The sequence below is a fragment of the Crocodylus porosus genome, unplaced genomic scaffold (genome assembly GCF_001723895.1).
Source record: "Crocodylus porosus isolate Cpor-Errol unplaced genomic scaffold, CroPor_comp1, whole genome shotgun sequence".
In the NCBI taxonomy this organism is placed as follows: Eukaryota; Metazoa; Chordata; order Crocodylia; family Crocodylidae; genus Crocodylus; species Crocodylus porosus.
The window spans coordinates 200,873-207,460 of NW_017728950.1; the positions used below are offsets into that span (position 1 = coordinate 200,873).

Here is a 6,588-nt window from a genome sequence, read left to right on the forward strand (position 1 = left end):
ACCCTTGCCTCTTACACCCTCACCATTCCGTAAGTCTTTTCATCTTCCTACATCCTGTCAACTTGGCTTGTAAACTGTCCAAGGCAGGTACCTTTGGTTCTGCATGTTTTCTGCACCAGTGACTAGTTCAGCTTTGGGTGCTGTATAAAGCTATGAGAAGTAGAAGAGAACGAGGAAAAAGACAAATAATTCTGTTTAAAGATCAGGATATTTTTGGCCAAATTTTAAATCTGGTATTTCATTTAAGACCTATCCCTTATTTCATGTTCTATAGAATATGGACTACATGCAGACATGGTATCTATACTTAGAATTCAGGTCGCCTGAGTCCTCCCATTTGAAGGCGCTTTTTCAGTTGCTTATAATGTTGCCAATTTTACTATGCCAACTGAAATTTTCCACTGAGTAGTTTCTGCCACGATTATAATATTTTTAAGTTTAATCTAAAACATTTATAATTTCAGCTGTTTCTAGGAAAGATTAAGGGAAAATATGGGCGGGGGTTGCTTTAAAATTAATCTTTCAGCCATTTTTGGGGACACTCTAGCACCCTTCTAATTTGGGATTTGACATTTGGGCTAAGTACAGACAGTTAAAAATCCTGAGGCTGAATCAATTCAGTCTTCACAGGTTAGGCTAAACTGCATAGATTGAACCAAGAAGCAAGTGAATAGACATCCACTTTTTATTCTGGAAATGCAGCCACATGCCTGCCAGAAGCCAGGGGACACTAAAGCATGCCTCTCTGCTCAGCTGGAGTAGACAGTTTGGGCCAAGGCTAACCCACCCCCCTGATGGGGCAGGGGTACTGGGGCTTGCAGGGGAGGTACAAAGTATCCTGGCATGCTGGGGGACTGTGAGTTCACTTGAAGCTGGAGGGGATATGGGACAGAAATTTAATAAATCAATTTAACCTAAATCAGTTATGTCTCAGACTACATCCATCCAGGTTCATCTTTAACTGGTTTCAGCCATTTTGAAAGCAGTTTATGTGCACTGAACTTCAGAGTTAGGGACAGACATTCAAAAAGCCCAAATTGATTCAGTCTTTGCAGAGAGTGAACAGGTTTACAAGTGGATAGAAGTTCGGCTCATGCCTGCAGTGTCTCAAGCCAGAAGCCCAGGGGTGCCAGAGCAGCCCTCCCTTCCCTTCCACAGGCAAGCTGAGGAGGGGGGCATGGCCAGGCCCCAGTGGCTCCCTGAGAGCCAGGAGCAGTTCAGGCATACAGGGCTGCCCAGCCCCAGAAAGGAACTCTTTCCCATCCCCCTTCTCCCCTACTGCTGCTGGGGCAGGAAGGGGGCCCTGTGAGGCTCTGCTCCCTCCTCCTCCCCTGCCAACAGCATGGGGGGGAGGGGGGCTCTGTGAGGCTGCCCAGGCCCATAGTGGGGCTCTTACCCTGGGCAGGGGGAGGGTATATTCCATGCTAGGGTGAAACTCTTCCCCTTGCTCTTCCTCCCCCCAGAGGGGCAGTGGGAGCATGGAGCTCAGCTGAACAGGGTGAGGATGTGTGGGTGAAGGGTGTAGGGACCCCTGCAAACTTCCTTCACGGCTGCAGCCCCTGCTGCCTGGCAGCAGCAGCAGGCGGAGAGGTCAGGTTGTTTGTGCCCAGTGCAGGTGTGGTTCTGGCCAGCTCTGTGCTGGGGGAGAGCATGGAGCCTGCCTTATCCCCCACCAGGGCTCTGAGCCTGAGCTTGCAGCTCCAGCGCTAGAGCCATGTTCTTCCCCCACTCCCTGCTGTGCAGTCCCACACTTGCAATCTGCCTGGACTGGAGGGAGCCCCCAGTGGTGGATTTACCATGAAACAAACCTTGTGGTGGCACGGGACCCCCAGTGACAGGGGGACCCAAAATGCAGGACAAATCTGACAAATGATTGAACTTAATAAATGCTGCAAGTCGCGAACTGGTCCAGGCTTTCTGTTTTCTGTGAACTGTGCTCTAAATGTGGTTTTTTGAAGTAATCTAGCAAAGAATTTGCTTTGCCACTTTTTTGCTGTCTCAGTAATAGCATAAGAGCAACTAAGGGAAATCATCATTTGCCAATCAAAATGTGTCTGCTTAACCATTATCCAATTGAACAAAAGCACCTTTCCCCACACTTCGCAACAATGCCTGTGATTTGTCATTAGTATGTAATAGTTCAAAATCCCGTGTTTACAGAGTGTGATAAAAATGTGGGATAAACTGAATTAAACCCAATAGGTGGTCCGTGGCCCACCCAGGCCCACCCGTGGTTATTCCCCTGCTCTTTCAGACATTTTTAATTTGCCTAAAATCAAGGTCAGTTTTTTGGCAATAATGAAGTGACACTATGAGTCTGGCAGTTAAAAACACAAAAAAATGAAGGTGAGGCAAGAAGACGAAGCTAAGAAAAAAGACAGTTTGTCATCTTATTTTAAAAAGCTTGAAATATTGAATAGTGGGCATTCATCAAAAAGTATGGGTGAGGAAACATCTGACTTATCTGATCACTTGCTGAGTTGTGGGAATACCACAACAACTGCAAAAGTTGAACAAGTGGACTCTAAAGTGACAATGGAATTACAAAATATTGGTAATTTTGTTGAAGTAATGGAAGAAACCTACCCTGAAGACATTGCATTATGGCCAAAATCTGTTTCATTGGATATGAAAGTATTTCTTAGTAAATAAACTGAAAAACTTAGATAACATGGAAAATTTGAGAAAAGAGTTTGAGGTTGGAGGACAAAAGCAATTTAGAGGCCTGCATGAGTACAATTTTCTGAGAATGAAGACCATTGGGATGACAGAAATGAGAATTTGGTTGATTTTTTTTTTTGGAAACCACTAAGGCAGTCTACTGTTATGTTTGCAAATTATTCCCTGACCATAGGAAAGGAAAACAAACATTCATTGATGGGTACTCTAACTGAAGAAACATTGCAAGAGATCTTGCTGATCATCAAACTTCCAAAGCTCATATCAATGCTTTGTGTAAGTTTGTTCAAAGGTGTAAATTATCTGGAAGAACTGATTCTGTGTTATCGGCTCAGTTTGAAAAGGAGCATTCTTATTGGAGGAAGTGCTGAGGTGTGTTGTTGCCATGGTCAAACTGCTTCTTTGGGACTACCTCTAAGAGAACATGATGAGTCATCATTGTCAAATAGAAAAGGTAATTTTTTAACCGGCCTTGAATATCTTAGTGAATTTGATGATTTTCTCAAAGAACATTTGAAAAATTATCAGTATTGTGGCTCAGGGAAGACCAACTTTTTAACACACCAAACCTATAATGAATTAATCACTATAATGGCAGAGCAGCTCAGAAACCAATTCACTGATGAAGTAAAGGATGCCAAGTACTATTCCATAATAGTTGATTCAACACCAGATGTGAGTCATGTGGACCAATTAACGTTAATTTTAAGATATGTGACCAGCAGTGGTGAAGTTGTAGAGCCATTTCTTTGTTTTTTCCCACTAAAATCCCACACTTCTGAATGTCTAGAGACAACTGTTTTGGAAATCATTGCACCTTTAGGTTTGGGCATCAAAAATTGTCATGGGCAGAGCTTTAATAACACCGCAAATATGGCAGTAAAATATTCAGGTCTACAGGCAAGACTGAACAATACAAGCCTCTCTGCTTTATTCATACCATGTTCCAGCCATTCCTTAAATTTAATCAGCAATGCTACAGCCAAATCGTGTGAGGGACCTACGCATTTTTTTGACATCATTCAAAACATGGATGCCTTTTTTCACTTTCCATGTGTTGGTGGAGCACGCTACAATCACACTTGGAGCAGGCAAATGAAAAACATTGAAAAGAATTTGTGACGCCAGGTGGTTTGCTTATGCAGATGCTGTTTTGGCTTTCAAAATGAGCTATTATGATGTAAAGAAAACCTTATTAGACATAGCTACATCAAATTCTGAAAAACTGCATGCAAAAACTGAAGTAAGATTGTTAGCAGAAAAGTTTGAAAGGTACGATATTGCTGTTTTTACTCTTTTGTGGAACCATTTACTTCAAAGAATGAATGCCATCAGCAAATCACTGCAAAAGGTTGATACAAATTTATTGAATGCTGCATAATTTTTAGCCTCAGTTAAAAGTTTTGTCATGGAAGTTTGAAATGACTATAGCTCAGTGGAAACAGAGGCACTAACATTAACAGAAAATATAGGTTCCTCGAATATATCTGATCCGAAGTGTAAAAAAAAAAGCAGGAAGTTATTTTTCGATGAAACTAGAGACAATGAAATCAATTTAAAAGGGAAAGAGAAGATTATCGTTGAGACTGTCAATGTTATTTGTGACCCAATAATAGTGCAATTGCAGAGTAGAAAACTTGATTTATTCTGTGTGTTTCTTGACAGAAATATGGCCAAAAATGCTAAAAGCCACTACAGTAAGAAATTAAGTGAATTCTACTGAGAGGACATGGACATAAATCTTTTTAAAGATGAAGTGAAACATTTCATTCATTTTACCAAAAATGATGAGGTCTGTACTTCGAGATCACCAGTTAATTTGTGTAGACTTGTACATGACAGTTCGCAGGCAACCTTTCCAAATGTAGAAAGCATTCTGAAAATATTTTTAGCAATACCTGTCACAAATGCATCTGGTGAACATTCTTTTTCTGTATTGAAACAAGTTAAAAATGATTTGTGAAATACAATGAGTCAGGAACGTTTGACATGTTCAGCAATATTGACAATTGAAAGTGCCTCTTTACAAAATATTACTTACGATGACTTAATTGATGATTTTGTAAAGAAAAAGTATGAAAAAAGCTATCTGAATAAATATATATATATTTTAAATCGAATAACTTTCTTCAGAGGAACCTTTTTTCCATTCATACGTCATCTATACTTTTATTTTTACACATTTTTCATGTTAGCGTAATGCAAATTCAAGCTTTCATCTAGACCAGAAGTTCTCAAACTGTGGTCCAAGCATTCTATTCAGGTGGACCGAGGAAAGATTATTAAGGTTTTTTTAATAAAGCATTGTTATCCAAAGCACTTTACAATAGTTAGCTAGTGGTTCAAACAACATTTGAAAAGATCATTAAGTGGTCCGCTGAGATCCTCAGCAATTTTCAAGTGGTCTGTGGAAAAAAAAGTTAGACTACAAAAACAATCAAGGTTGCCTCACTTTATTTTCATTTACTTCCTTTTACTTATAGTATAGGGGGAGGATGAAGAAAAAAAGAATGAATGAAAAACAGGGGGGAGATAAGAGAGAACGTTCTTTTTTTTGGCTGCGTCCTGGTGGCGGGGGGAGCCCTAAAAATGAAGCTGCACATAGGGCCCCAATAATTCTAAATCTGCCACTGGAGCCTCGCCCTGTATCCCTGCAGAGTCCAGCATGGGGCTTCTCCATCAGAGAGTGAGCTGCAAGTGCGGTGCGGAGCTGCAGGGATAGAAGGGGCCGGGCACACTGTGTGGGGCTGTGCTCCTCACCCCCAGTGCTGAGGGTGACTGATGCCTCCCAAGTCTGGGCTGGGGAGGCACCGACAGGCACTGCCACTGGCATTGGTGGCAGGGCCAGAGCGGGCAAGCTCCCACAGGTGCCACCATGGGTGGCAGTGGCCTTTCAGGGGGGCACATGCCCCCTCCATGGCCCACGTACACTTTGCCTATGCCCAGCATAGAGACCCTGTCCCCATGCTGGGAGAACAGAGAAAAGAGTTTCCCCCCCCAGCATGGAACAGAGCCCCCTTCCCAACCCTGTGGGACAACCTACCTACAATGGCCCCATTAAGGTGAAGGGGCCAGTTAGAAAGATTCATTCCTTTCTCCTCCTTTTCTTGCAGCCGGGGCCTGCCAGCTCCAGGGGCCACCACTGCAGCCCCCTCCCCTCTGCTCCCTGGCAGACAGGCTGACCCCAGCTGCAGTTGGGGAAGAGGGGAAGGAGGGAAGAATTAACCCCCTCCCTGCTCACTTTGCCTTAATGGAGCCATGCCCGCCGGTGTCTCTGCTAGGGCCAGTCCCTACTCCGGCTAGAGACCGGAGGGGTGGGGCCAGCCCTGTGGCTGGAGCAGAGAGCCCTGCCCAGCCTAGAGAGCATGGTGAGGTGCTGGGGGTCTCTGGTTTATCTTAAACCAGCAAGGGGTCTGGTAGAGACATTGCATAAACCGGTTAGAGCCAAATTGGCTAAGTCTGATACTACATTCAACCAGATTTATCTCAAACCGGTTTCAGCCATTTTGAAACTGGTTTATGTGCACTGAATGTCTGTTCTGTTACAGGTTTAAACCAGTTTCTTATCTTTTAAACTGGTTTATGTGTAATATCTGTCCCTAGCCCTTCTGTGTTACAGATTTGAACCTGTTTCCAATCACTTATATTGATTTATGTGTAATTTCTGTCCCTAGCCTTCATGAGAAGTTCGCTCTGACTCCAGAGACTCACCTTCTGCTACTCCTGTGAAAAGACACCTATTTGGCCAGATTATCAGGCTTTGAAAAATCACAATTCACATGTTTTCTGGAAAAACTCAAGGCCTGATCCACTTAGTTCACATAAAGACAGATCCATAATATTCTTATAGGATTCAGGCAGAATTTTGGTGCCTATATCACAGAAAGTAGTTCCAATTTATCCTTCTCC

At 43.0% G+C, this 6,588-nt stretch overlaps 1 pseudogene; it reads left to right on the forward strand.

Annotated features, from left to right (window-relative positions):
* Positions 1-2,340: 2,340 nt before the first annotated feature.
* LOC109323257 lies at positions 2,341-3,801 on the forward strand (annotated as a pseudogene).
* Positions 3,802-6,588: the final 2,787 nt, after the last annotated feature.